Consider the following 14243-nt stretch of genomic DNA (forward strand, 5'->3'; position numbering starts at 1 on the left):
GGCATTACACAACCCATATATAAGGACAGGGCACACATGCTCTGGCTCTTTTCCACAGGCGACACTTAGAGAGTAGGACCAGGGGCAGATCAGAAGCATCACACCCACCACAAGGCTTGGAGCAGACTGGTTAGTTCGACTGAGTTACTATAGCAAGATTAGCAGGAGAGTCAAACTCATAGAGAACTGTGCTAATGGTTCAATAAATCACATTGAACTTACTTCAAAGTCTGGAGTACCTTTTGGTCAAAGCTGCATCGAGTTGCAGCCTGTGTTATCCCAGAGTACATAACACATCATGGTACCAGTAGTGCCTGTTGAATCTATATAGTTCAACTCAGCAAGATCCATGACTACCAGCAACATCACCCAAGCAAGATTATCGAGATTTTGGTTCCTCAGCAGCTCAGGTACCATGGCAATCTCAGTGCCAACTGGCATTCATTCAAGCAGAGATTTGAGATTTACATGGTAGCATCCGACCTAGATGACATGGCCGATGCTGAGAAGATAGATCTTCTACTCGCCATTGCAGGTGAAAGTGCAACAGAAATCTTCAACTCCTTCAAGTACTCCAAAGGGCAGGACAAGAGAGACTTCCAGACAGTCCTGGACAAGTTTGAAAACTACTGCGAGGTGAACACAACAGAAATCGGTAAAACTGGCACCTATACTCACCACGAGGCAAAGGTAGGCTTGCAACAGAAGCAAAGAGCAATTTTGATTGGCAGCCATCTTGCGCAAGGAGCCGTACATGCGCAGTTCCCGAGAAGACGTGAACCGGCGAAACAATGTTTTGCGCATGCACGAGAAACCGCACATGCGCAGTTGCGAAAAGAGCGCACAGTGAAGAAAAAGCGATCTGCGCATGCGCGATCCATTCCTACGCTCTACGTCACAAGCGTCATGACGTCAGAGACCCTGGACCACGCCCACTTAAAGAGGAAATATCCAAAAATAGGGGGGGAAATTTTAAAGCCAGAAAACACAATTCTTTCACCTGGAATGACAGCACAATGCCTGAACTTCGACCGGTAGCTGAAGGTAACCTCCGCAGAACCCTGCAACAAGCAGTTAGCACCGCCCTAAGAGATGATTTAGTCCTTGAAGACTACGACTCAGACAATGATTTCATCATTGGACGTGGCGACCTCAGTACCAAATCCGAACCACAACGAGATGTGTTGTACATTGACACATCTTCGGATTTGAGGATCCTCAGCCCAGCATAGACGACATCCCGACCCATGGGTACATTATTCTGCTGCGGCCTGACGCCAAGAGGCAGAGAGCGGTAGAAGCCCACAGAGAGCGGCCTGACGCCACAAGAGTGGTCCATGCTCCACGAAGACTCCCCGACTCCGCACAGAAAGCGATGACAGGCTCCACAGCGAGACCACTGCACGACTCCGTTAAGAGCGCACAGATTGACTCCGCAGCGAGAGCACTGCACAACTCCACACAGGGACCGATGCCAGACTCCACAGAGAGAGCGATACAAGCCTCCACAGCGAGCTCGTTGACAGACTCCACGATGGAAGCAAAGCAAGACTCCAGAGCGCAGTGCTTGCATGAACACGACCATGAAGGTCTAGAAACCTTATCTGAGCATCCAGCACCAGACGATGCAAGTCTGCCACGCTCAAGTGCACAACAAAAAGACTATGGCGATCTACCCAGATTACTTGAGCCACCAGAAGAAGACTCTGACAGTCTACTCAGCTCATCTAACTGACAAGAAGACACTGAAGGTCTACCCACTGCATGTGCGACAAGTGACAAAGGCTTCACAATTCCCATACAAGATGTGCGACATCTCAGCGAGACTGACAGATCTCAGCTATCAAGAAACCAAGGTGATTCAGGTGAACCAGAAAGGGCTCCAGACGGGGAGCATCGACAAGCCAAAGATGATTCAAGTGAACCGGACATGACTCCAGACGGGGACGCCAAGGAATCAGAGACGGCACGCTCAATGAAACAACAGATGCCACAAAGGACACAGACACAAGTAACTTTGTGAAGGACTCGAATTCTCATCTCGGGGTGGTCACTGAGCGCAACAAACACAACAACAAGCATGTCAATAACAACAATAGAACAACAACTGGTATGACATGGTACAACTCTGCCCATGAAGGACAATGTTACAGCTCAGCTCAGAACAATGGCGAGTGTGCGAACATACCATGGCATGTCAACGCATCTTACCAATTCACATTTGCTACACTGCGGACAAGCAAACCAGCTTTCAGGAAAGATGGCATCAAGAATTGCTACCACAAGCATAAAAAAAAAAGAGTCCACCTCAGACAATGAAGTGATTTGACCATTTGAACACCTCCTGATGACGTCTTGGTTACGTAAACACCAGGGCACTGACGGCGTTCACAAGGAAATGACAACATCAACATTGACACTTCAATAACAAAACAAGAAAGCCACTCGACCATGTAAATTCATGAACTTTGGACTCATTATTATTTGGTATTGTATAATCCTCAATGTCATCATAACTATTCTTTGATCTTGTATAGTCATCATAACTTGTACATGTCATCACTTATTTACTTGTTTTTGTCCAATTTTTCTTTAACACTGTACAGAAAATATGTAACACGAAAAAAAGGGGGATGTGATGATATGCATTAATGTAAATACATTACGACTAACACTAGAGGGAGCACCAGGGACGTCATGACATGCAGACATACAGCTAATGAACACATGGAACAGGACACGACCAATGGGCAGTCAAGTCACCCAGAGGTGACACTACCACAAGGGGGCATTACACAACCCATATATAAGGACAGGGCACACATGCTCTGGCTCTTTCCACAGATGACACCTTAGTTAGAGAGTAGGACCAGGGGCAGATCAGAAGCATCACCCCCACCACATGGCTTGGAGCAGACTGGTTAGTTAGACTGAGTTACTATAGCAAGATTAGCAGGAGAGTCGAACTCATAGAGAACTGTGCTAATGGTTCAATAAATCACATTGAACTTACTTCAAAGTCTGGAGTATCTTTTGGTCAAAGCTGCGTCGGATTGAAGCCTGTGTTATCCCAGAGTACATAACACAACAGCCACCCCCCCCCCCCGCCAACCATCACCCCTTCACCCCCTTCTACCTGGTAAGGTCACCACAGGCCTGACCCTGGCAATGCTAACCTGGCACCTTGGCATTACCAGCCTGGCACTGTGGCTGTGCCAGGTGGCATTACCGGGTGCAAGGGCTGGCAGAGCCAAGGGGCCCAGGTGCCAGAGGAAGTGCCAGAGTATCACCCTGCCCTACCCCAATCGCTCGGGGGGTCTCCAATGGCCATGGAGACCACCTCAGGTGTCGGTATGACTAAACAGGGCCCTGGCGAGGTCTCCCTGGTGGAGCCATTGAGACCTGGGCTACGGTTAAATCCGGTGAATATTAAATGAGCCAAATGGAGCGATGAGGCTGCTGAATTGCGTCCAAGGATTTTTTATTTATTCATGGGAAGTGGGCATTGCTGGCGAGGCCAGCATTTATTGGGCAGCACGGTAGCACAAGTGGATAGCAATGTGGCTTCACAGCGCCAGGGTCCCAGGTTTGATTCCCCACTGGTCACTATCTGTGCGGAGTCTGCACGTTCTCCCCGTGTCTAGCCTAGATTATGGTGCTTAAATCCTGCGGTGTGTTTTACTGACTGAGAGCTGAGAATGCTACCATTGAGCCAAGCTGATCACACAGTCATTATCATTCAGAGGGAGCTAGTGCTTTACCTGGCACCTAATTCTCGTGTCCTATGGGTTTATGCATCAAATTGTAGCCAAGACATGCAGAGATTAAGAGACATCAGGCGATTGCCGACAAGGGCAGTGTTCTTATTTAGATTGTCTTTAACCTTGCGATTGGAACAACCACATGAATCCCGGTGCTCATAGCATTGTACCTAGAATTTCTTAGATTCATGTATTATAAAAGAAAAGTGAGGTCACAACAGCGATGGGAGGCTGCAGCTAGCTAGTCTTTATCGAGGTGTGTTTATCTAGGCTAACAATTCAGTTCAATGAGGCTGTGCAGGAGTGTCAGAATGTATGGGCGGGATTCTCCACTCCCATACCAGGCGATTTGGGAGAATCGCCTGGGTCGCCGAATTTTCCCACGACGCCGGTCCGACGCCCTCCCGCGATTCTCCCAAGCGGCGAGAACGGCCCCGTCGAGTTCCGCGCAGCGCAGGCCGGAGAATCGCCCGAGACACCCAAAATGGCGATTCTCCGGCACCCCTGCTATTCTCAGGCCCGGATGGACCGAGCAGCCAGGACAAAACGGCGGGTTCCCCCCGGCGCCGTCCACACCTGGTCGCTGCCGGCGGGAACAGCGCGGGAACGCTGGGGGGGGCGGCCTGCAGGAGGGGGGGGGGATCCCGCACCGGGGGCGGCCTCAAATGGGGTCTGGCCCGCGATCGGTGCCCACCAATCGTCGGGCCGTCCTCTCTGAAGGAGGACCTCCTTTCTTCCGCAGCCCCGCAAGATACGTCTGACATCTTCTTGCGGGGCGGACTCGGAGAGGACGGAAACCACGCATGCGCGGGTTGGCGCCGGCCAACCCGCGCATGCGCGGGTGACGCCAGTTATGCGGCACCGGCCGCGTCATGTGTGCAGCGCCGCCTTTACGTGGCGACAAGGCCTGGCGCATGTAGATGACGCGGCCCCGCCCCTAGCCCATTATCGGGCCCTGAATCGGTCGGGATAGGGGCCGTTTCGCGCCGTTGTGAACCTCAACGGTGTTCACGATGGTGTGGGCACTTGGGCGCAGAAGTGGAGAATCCCCTTTCAGTTAAATCTTTCAGTTAAATCATTTGCCTGGTCAGATGAATGTTAGAGATGTTAGAGATTGCATGGTACTATTTGATGAAGAATAGGGGAGTCCTGCTGTTGTCCTCTCCAACATATATCTAACCAACACTATCTTTTGACCAACTATAACAAAATACAGGTTAACTGGCTATTTATTGTGTGAATATCGCTTCTCAAGACCAAGCATCAGAACAAGCCCAAGATGAGGTGCAATGCCTTTACTTGTCAGCTTAGATCTTGTATGTCTCTCTTGTGGTAAAAAAATAATTGGGTACTCTAAAATAAGAAAAAAGGCAATGCATCTGTCTCTTTTTACTGAGCTTTAAGAGATTATTGAATTGTTCAATCTCTCATTTGCAGATATGGTGCATTATATTATGCAATATTATGACCAATGCCTTAAATCAGAATGAGTCCTCAGGGTATACAGTGCTGCATATGTTTTCCAAGAGTTAGTTGAAACAGCAAGTCGAGTACCTGCAGATTGTGGAGTGATTTCAATTTTCACCCATCAGCTATGAGAGAGCTGAATGGAATACCTCTGTTATGTAAAAGAAGATATATCAGTGAAAAGTTTGAGCACTGACCTTTCAGATCCTGGTCCACAAGGAGTCAAGTGTGCGCCATCAGTTCAATGCGAAACAGTATATCCAACAATAAGGCTCTTGACCAGGGCAGCACGGTGGCGCAGTGGTTAGCACTGCAGTATCACGGCGCTGAGGTCCCAGGTTCGATCCCGGCTCCGGGTCACTGTCCGTGTGGAGTTTGCACATTCTCCCCGTGTTTGCATGGGTTTTGCCCCCACAACCCAAGGATGTGCAGGTTAGGTGGATTGAACATGCTAAATTGCCCCTTAATTGGAAAAAATGAATTGGGTACTCTAAATTTTTTTATTTTTTTAAAACAAGGCTCATGACCTGTGTCTGCTCACTAACTGACTCCCTGAAGGACACTTTTTAAAATGTGACCTTTCTGTTCCAGCCACACGAATCTTCAGGCTAGAACTTGTAGTCTTGCTCGCAACAAGCCCACCCATTTCAGCTCCAGTTTAGAGGGACAGGACTGGGGTGATTCAAAGTCAACTTTTCGTTGTAACCACCTCCACTCCATCAGCATCTCAGTTTGAGATTCTCAGACACTTGCCTCCTGATTTCATGAAACCTCTGAGAAAGTGTAATTATATCACATTAAAGCAGTATTACATTGTAAATGTTACCATTGTACGCAATTAGAATTATAAGATACATTTATGGAAGATTTGGTTTTAAAATGTCATCTTCATTGTTTCCGGGTTTTCTGCACCTCTTCCCGTGAGTGCAGTGGAGGTGAGGTGGGCACTCTGAGACGAAAAGTGCTTCTTTAGTTCTCATGTCCTTCCTTTTGCATTCCAGGTTTTAATGACTCCTCCAATGCTGGTGACAACAGGTTGGATGGAAAAGTTTCAACCAGAAAACAGGTAGGATTATTGATCAGCGTTGGACTGTGACTTATTGAGGCATTTATTTTTGGGAGCTTGAACTTTGCACCTTCATTATAATTTGCTTTGGAGATCAGGATATTTCTTCTGCAGTGACCAGGTCGGCAATAAAAAGAAAGACTTGCATTTGTAAAGCTTTTTTAATGACATCCCAAAGCTTATTGCAGCCAATGACGTACATTGTGTAGTTACTGTTGTACTGTAAGCAAAGGTAGCAGTCAGCTTGTACATTTGCAGGTTCCCACAAACAGTTCTGTGATAATGGCCAGATAATCCGGTTCTGTGATTAAAAGGTTAATCTTGATCAGGATCCGCTTGTTGAAGTCATACCTGACACAAAGGAAAATGGTTGTGGTGATTGGAGGTCAATCATCTCAGATCCAGGACATCACTGCAGGAGTTCCTCAGGGTAGTGTCCTCGGCCCAACCATCTTCAGCTGCTTCATCAGTGACCTCCCTTCCATTCATAAGGTCAGAAGTGGGGATGCTTGCGGATGACTACACAATGTTCAGCACCTTTCGCAACTCCTCAGATAATGAAGCAGTCCATGTCCAGTTGCAGCAAGACCTGAACAGTGTCCAAGCTTGGGCTGGCAAGTGGCAAGTTACATTCACTCAATACAAGTGCCAGGCAATGGCCATCTCTTACAAGAATGCACTGAACCATTGCCCCTTGACATTCAATAGCACAACCATCGCTGACTCCCCCACAATCAACATCCTGGGGTTACCATTGATCAGAAACTGAACTGGATTAGTCTTATTAATACTGTGGCTACCAGAGCAGGTCAAGGGCTAGGAACCGTACGGTGATTAATTCACCTCCTGAGCGTCCAAAGCCTGTCCGCCATCTACAAGGCACAAGTCAGGAATACACTCCACTTGCCTGGATGGGTGCAACTCCAACAACACTCAAGAAGCTCGAAACCATCCAGGACAAAGCAGTTCACTTGATTGCTCCCCCTTCCACAAACATTCAATCCCTCCACCACCAACGAACAGTGGTAGCCGTGTGTACCATCTACAAGATGCACTGCAGGAACTCCCAAGGTTGCTTAGGCAGCAACTTTCAAAGTTGTCTAGAAGGACAAGATCATCAGATACCTGTGAACTGCACCACCTGGAGGTTCCCCTCCCAGTCACTCACCACTCCGACTTGGAAAAGAGATCGCCATTCATTCACTGTTGCTGCATCAAAATCCTGGAGCTCCCTCTCTAACAGCACTTTGGGTGTACATACACCTCAGGCACTGCAACGGTTCAAGAAGGAAACGCACCACCACTTTCGGCAGGGCAAAAAGGATGGGTAATAAATGCTGGCCTAACCAGCGAAGCCCACATCCCGTAAGTGGACACAAATAAATTATCCTGGTGGTCCTCACAATTGTATCATGAACTGGATTATCAGTCTTGGTCTAGGCATTAACCGAGATAATCACCCATGATCTAGGGGCAGCACGATGGCAAAGTAGTTAGCACTGCTGCCTCACTGTGGTGGAGAACTAAGTTTGATTCCGGCCTTGGGTGACTGTGTGGAGTTTGCACGTTCTCCCAGTGCCTGCGTGGGTGTCCTCCGGCAGTCCAATGATGTTCAGGTTAGGTGGCTATCCCATGTTTAATGTACGGGGTTCCGGGGATGAGGCGGGTTAGTGGATCTGGGTAGAGTGCTCTTTCAGAGGGTCGGTGCAGGCGTGGTGGGCCAGATGGCTTCTGTCTGCGCTGTCGGGATGTTATGGATATTTGTGCGAAGGTCCTGGCGTAGGACTTTGAATATAAAATCTTCTGAATCAGGGGTGGCACGGTGGCGCTGTGGTTAGCACTACTGCCTCACAGCGCCAAGGACCCGTGTTTGACCCCAGCCCCGGGTCACTGTCCGTGTGGAGTTTGCACATTCTCTCCGTGTCTGCATGGGTCTCACCCCCACAACCCAAAGATGTGCAGGGTAGGTGGATTGGCCACACTAAATTGCCACTTAATTAGGAGAAAAAAAGAATTGGGTACTCTAAATTGATTTTTTAAATCTTCTGAATCACAGGTGAGTGTGCCACCAGCTGAGCCACGGTTAACACATGTGAGGGCAATTGGAGTGGGATTGATTCCCATCCGCACTCCCTTCCAGTAGGAACGTGATTGGAGTGGCTCATTGGCCCCTTGATCCTGTCCTGCCCATCTAGCCAATGTCAGCAGGGACATTGTGGGAGGAGGGGGGACATTTCCTGGTCTGTACAACTTAGTTATGTTCAGTCAACCAACCAAGCCATTGTAACTGTACCATTGGGAGCAAAGAATAAGCAGAGAAATTCAGGGTGTACTTATAGAAATCGTTATAAATAGTGGACAGCTACATAAAGTAATCAAGAGAACTAATAGGATGTTAGCCTTTATCTAAAGAGGGCTGGAATGCAAAGAGATAGAAGTTAAGCACTAAGCTCTGGTTAGATCCCATCTGGAGTCCTGTATCCAGTTCTGGGTATTATGAGAAGATTATTATGAGAACTGAATCATAAGAAGATGTTGCTTAGACTAATATTTCCCTGAATATAGATTTAGGATTTTAAAGTGATAAAAGGTAGACAGAGAGGAGCTTTTTCATCCTTCCCACAAAGATGGAAAATGTCATCTTATCCAGACTTGGATGTTCTGGGGGGTTTCTTGCAGAATGTTGATTTCAATGTTTGGATGAATCATTTTTGACTGTCATTTGTCTAAGAGCAGATACTGGATAATTGGAGTAACAGTTCGTGACACCTAACTTTTCTTGCATTCCAAGAGAGCCGAAGCAACTTTCTGTCATGGTCCGATGTTAACTGGACACAGAGGGCTGTCCCCCATGGTTGATAAATGAGACATGGGAGTTCTGGATTGCTTATATCTTGGCCTAGTCCGAGCCAACAGTGAGCCTCGTGGGATCTGCTTGCACTTCTTAATGCCAAAACACAATACTGAACTTGTTTTATTAAAGCAGTCTGCAAAGAAAATTACAGCTGACCTCGCTTTAAAAGAAACAGACCTGATCCCTGTGAGTTTGCCTCTGTCATTCAGTGCAGACCACTGTTTCATTGAAGCAACATTGCTCCATTTTGTGTTGTCTCGCGGAGAATCCAGGTAGCTGTGTCCTCTGCAGCCTCCTGCCTGATTTGCCCAAGTCCCTGTTCAGACTCTGGGACTGATGCTATCAAGCTGTGCACATATGCTGTTAGTTCATCATCACTGGCATTCTGACAATCTTTACCAGGGTCTCACGCCAAGCTATCAGCTGCGTACATTCGTTTTACAGAAGCGTATGTCACAGGCAGTTCCTATTTCTGTAATTTTCTACTCGTCTACAGGCAATCACAGAGTGAGTTTCCCCCCCCCCCCCCCCGCAAATAATGACTTGCAGCTAATTTTGATCTTGATCCCGAAAAGTCTCCTGTGGTGTTGCTTCGGGTGAGTCAGAACATATATTTAGGTGTGACGCTTACAGACGTGCATAGTACACACAGCTTTGGTATATTGCTAATGGTTCTCTTGTGACGTTACGCATACCAAATCAAAGGACACATTCCCTTTTTTTACTGATGTGCAACATCACTCTTTTATTTCCTCATTGCTTTGCGTCTTTTCTTTGGGTTCTCCATCCGTATATATTTGCAGTTCTCTTCCCTTTCTCTTTTATGTATTGGTTTGGCTTTCTGGGGCTTTTCTCGCTTTTTTTGTGCCACCATGGTTCGGAGTTTGGAATTATAGAATGATGAAGCACAAAAATACATTTGGGGCAGCACGGTGGCATAGTGGTTAGCAGAGTTGGTTCACAGCTGCAGGGTCCCAGGTTTGATACCCGGCTTGGGTCACTGTCTGTGCGGAGACTGCACGTTCTCCACGTGTCTGCGTGGTTTTCCTCTGGGTGCTCCAGTTTCCTCCCACAGTCCAAAGATGTGCCGGTTAGGGTAGTTTGGCCATGATAAATTGTCCTTAGTGTCCAAAAAATGTAAAGAACATAAGAACTAGGAGCAGGAGTAGGCCATCTGGCCCCTCGAACCTGCTCCACCATTCAATGAGATCATGGCTGATCTTTTGTGGACTCAGCTCCACTTTCCGGCCCGAACACCATAACCCTTAATACCTTTATTCTTCAAAAAACTATCTATCTTTATCTTAAAAACATTGAATGAAGGAGCCTGTACTGCTTCACTGGGCAAGGAATTCCATAGATTCACAACACTTTGGGTGAAGACGTTCCTCCTAAACTCAGTCCTAAATCTACTTCCCCTTATTTTGAGGCTATGCCCCCGAGTTCTGCTTTCACCCACCAGTGGAAACTGCCTGCCCGCATCTATCCTATCTATTCCCTTCATAATCTTAAATGTTTCTATAAGATCCCCCCTCATCCTTCTAAATTCCAACGAGTATAGTCCCAGTCTACTCAACCTCTCCTCGTAATCCAAACCCTTCAGCTCTGGGATTAACCTAGTGAATCTCCTCTCCACACCCTCCAGTGCCAGTACGTCCTTTCTCAAGTAAGGAGACCAAAACTGAACACAATACTCCAGGTGTGGCCTCACTAACACTTTATACAATTGCAGCATAACCTCCCTAGTCTTAAACTCCATCCCTCTAGCAATGAAGGACAAAATTCCATTTGCCTTCTTAATCACCTGTTGCACCTGTAAACCAACTTTTTGTGATTCATGCACTAGCACACCCAGGTCTCTCTGCACAGCAGCATGTTTTAATATTTTATTATTTAAATAATAATCCCTTTTGCTGTTATTCCTACCAAAATGGATAACCTCACATTTGTCAATATTGTATTCCATCTGCCAGACCCTAGCCCATTCACTTAGCCTATCCAAATCCCTCTGCAGACTTCCAGTATCCTCTGCACTTTTTGCTTTACCACTTATCTTAGTGTCGTCTGCAAACTTGGACACATTGCCCTTGGTCCCCAACTGCAAATCATCTATGTAAATTGTGAACAGCTGTGGGCCCAACACTGATCCCTGAGGGACACCACTAGCTACTGATTGCCAACCAGAGAAACACCCATTAATCCCCACTCTTTGTTTTCTATTAATTAACCAATCCTCTATCCATGCTACTACTTTCCCCTTGATGCCATGCATCTTTATCTTATGCAGCAACCTTTTGTGTGGCACCTTGTCAAAGGCTTTCTGGAAATCCAGATATACCACATCCATTGGCTCCCCGTTATCTACCGCACTGTTAATGTCCTCAAAAAATTCCACTAAATTAGTTAGGCACAACCTGCCCTTTATGAACCCATGCTGCGTCTGCCCAATGGGACAATTTCCATCCAGATGCCTCGCTATTTCTTCCTTGATGATAGATTCCAGCATCTTCCCTACTACCAAAGTTAAGCTCACTGGCCTATAATTACCCGCTTTCTGCCTACCTCCTTTTTTAAACAGTGGTGTCACGTTTGCTAATTTCCAATCCGCCGGGACCACCCCAGAGTCTAGTGAATTTTGGTAAATTATCACGAGTGCATTTGCAATTTCCCTAGCCATCTCTTTGAGCACTCTGGGATGCATTCCATCAGGTCCAGGAGACTTGTCTATCTTTAGCCCCATTAGCTTGCCCATCACTACCTCCTTGGTGATAACAATCCTCTCAAGGTCCTCACATGTCATAGCCTCATTTCCATCAGTCACTGGTATGTTATTTGTGTCTTCCACTGTGAAGACCGACCCAAAAAACCTGTTCAGTTCCTCAGCCATTTCCTCATCTCCCTTTATTAAATCTCCCTTCTCATCCTCTAAAAGACCAATATTTACCTTAGCCATTCTTTTTTGTTTTATGTATTTGTCGAAACTTTTACTATCTGTTTTTATATTCTGAGCAAGTTTACTCTCATAATCTGTCTTACTCTACTTTATAGCTTTTTTAGTAGCTTTCTGTTGCCCCCTAAAGATTTCCCAGTCCTCTAGTCTCCCACTGATCTTTGCTACTTTGTATGTTTTTTCCTTCAATTTGATACTCTCCCTTATTTCCTTAGATATCCACGGTCGATTTTCCCTCTTTTTACCGTCCTTCCTTTTTGTTGGTATAAACCTTTGCTGAGCACTGTGAAAAATCACTTGGAATGTTCTCCACTGTTCCTCAACTGTTTCACCATAAAGTCCTTGCTCCCAGTCTACCTTAGCTAGTTTTTCTCTCATCCCATTGTAATCTCCTTTGTTTAAGCACAAAACACTAGTGCTTGATTTTACCTTCTCACCCTCCATCTGTATTTTAAATTCCACCATATTGTGATCACTCCTTCCGAGAGGATCCCTAACTATGAGATCTTGAATCAATCCTGTCTCATTACACAGGACCAGATCTAGGGCCGCTTGTTCCCTCATAGGTTCCATTACATACTGTTCTAGGAAACTATCGTGGATACATTATATAAACCCCTCCTCAAGGCTGCCTTGACCGACCTGGTTAAACCAATCGACATGTAGATTAAAATCCCCCATGATAACTGCTGTACCATTTCTACATGCATCAGTTATTTCTTTGTTTATTGCCTGCCCCACCATAATGTTACTATTTGGTGGCCTATAGATTACTCCTATCAGTGACTTTTTCGCCTTACTATTCCTGATTTCCACCCAAATGGATTCAAACTTATCCTCCATAGCACCGATGTCATCCCTTACTGTTGCCCGGGTGTCATCCTTAAATAACAGAGCTACACCACCTCCCTTACCATCCACTCTGTCCTTCCGCATACTTTGATACCCTTGGATATTTAACTCCCAGTCGTGACCATCCTTTAACCACGTTTCAGTAATGGCCACTAAATCATAGTCATTCACGATGATTTGCGCCATCAACTCATTTACATTATTCCGAATACTACGAGCATTCAGGTAAAGTACACTTATGTTGGCTTTTTTAACCTCTGTTCTGAATCTTAACACCTCGATCAGTAACCTCTCCAAAGTTATATTTCCTCTTAACCTTTCTCCTAATTTTCCTTGTCGTTGAACCCATATCTTCATGTGACAACCTGCCGCGTCGCTTACCATTAATGTTTTCACTTCCCGTTTTATTCCTTTTAGTATTCCTGGTCCTATTCACTGAGCTCCCCTCAGTCACTGTACCTTGTACTGTCGCCCTTTTTGATTTTTGACTATGGCTTCTCTGCCTTACACTTTCCCCCTTACTGCCTTTTGTTTCTGTCCCTGTTTTACTACCTTCCAACTTCCTGCATCAGTTCCCATCCCCCTGCCACATTAGTTTAAACTCTCCCCAACAGCTCTGGCAAACACCCCCCCTAGGACATCGGTTCCAGTCCTGCACAGGTGCAGACCGTCCGGTTTGTACTGGTCCCACCTCCCCCAGACCCGGTTCCAATGTCCCAGGAATTTGAATCCCTCCCTCTTGCACCATCTCTAGAGCCACGCATTCATCCCCTCTATCCTGACATCCCTACTCTGACTAGCTCGTGGCACTGGTAGCAATCCTGAGATTACTACCTTTTGAGGTCCTACTTTTTAGTTTAACTCCTAACTCCCTAAATTCAGCTTGTAGGACCTCGTCCCGTTTTTTACCTATATCGTTGGTGCCTATGTGCACCACGACAGCTGGCTGTTCACCCTCAACTCCAGAATGTCCTGCAGCCGCTCCGAGACATCCTTGACCCTTTCACCAGGGAGGCAACATACCATCCTGGAATCTCGATTGCGTCCACAGAACCGCCTGTCTATTCCCCTTACAATTGTGTCCCCTGTCACTATAACCCTGCCATTCTTCTTCCTGCCCAGCTGCGCAACAGAGCCAGCCACGGTGCCATGAACCTGGCTGCTGCTGCCTTCCCCTGGTGAGCCATCTCCCTCAACAGTATCCAAAGCAGTATATCTGTTTTGCAGGGAGATGACCGCAGAGTACACCTGCACTGCCTTCCTACTCTTGCTCTGTCACCAATTTTCTATCTC

General features: G+C 46.7%; 1 protein-coding gene across 25 annotated transcripts in view; it reads left to right on the plus strand.

The window, feature by feature from the left end:
* Positions 1 to 14243, plus strand: part of LOC140429166 (teneurin-3) — a 3593949-nt gene that overhangs the window by 2728384 nt on the left and 851322 nt on the right. For all 25 annotated transcript variants that reach the window (XM_072515817.1, XM_072515806.1, XM_072515811.1 and 22 more), the window contains one exon: positions 6230 to 6294. The gene's annotated coding sequence lies outside the window, so the exon portion shown is untranslated. The remainder of the gene's footprint in view (positions 1 to 6229; positions 6295 to 14243) is intronic.

The sequence above is a fragment of the Scyliorhinus torazame genome, chromosome 9, assembly GCF_047496885.1.
Source record: "Scyliorhinus torazame isolate Kashiwa2021f chromosome 9, sScyTor2.1, whole genome shotgun sequence".
In the NCBI taxonomy this organism is placed as follows: Eukaryota; Metazoa; Chordata; class Chondrichthyes; order Carcharhiniformes; family Scyliorhinidae; genus Scyliorhinus; species Scyliorhinus torazame.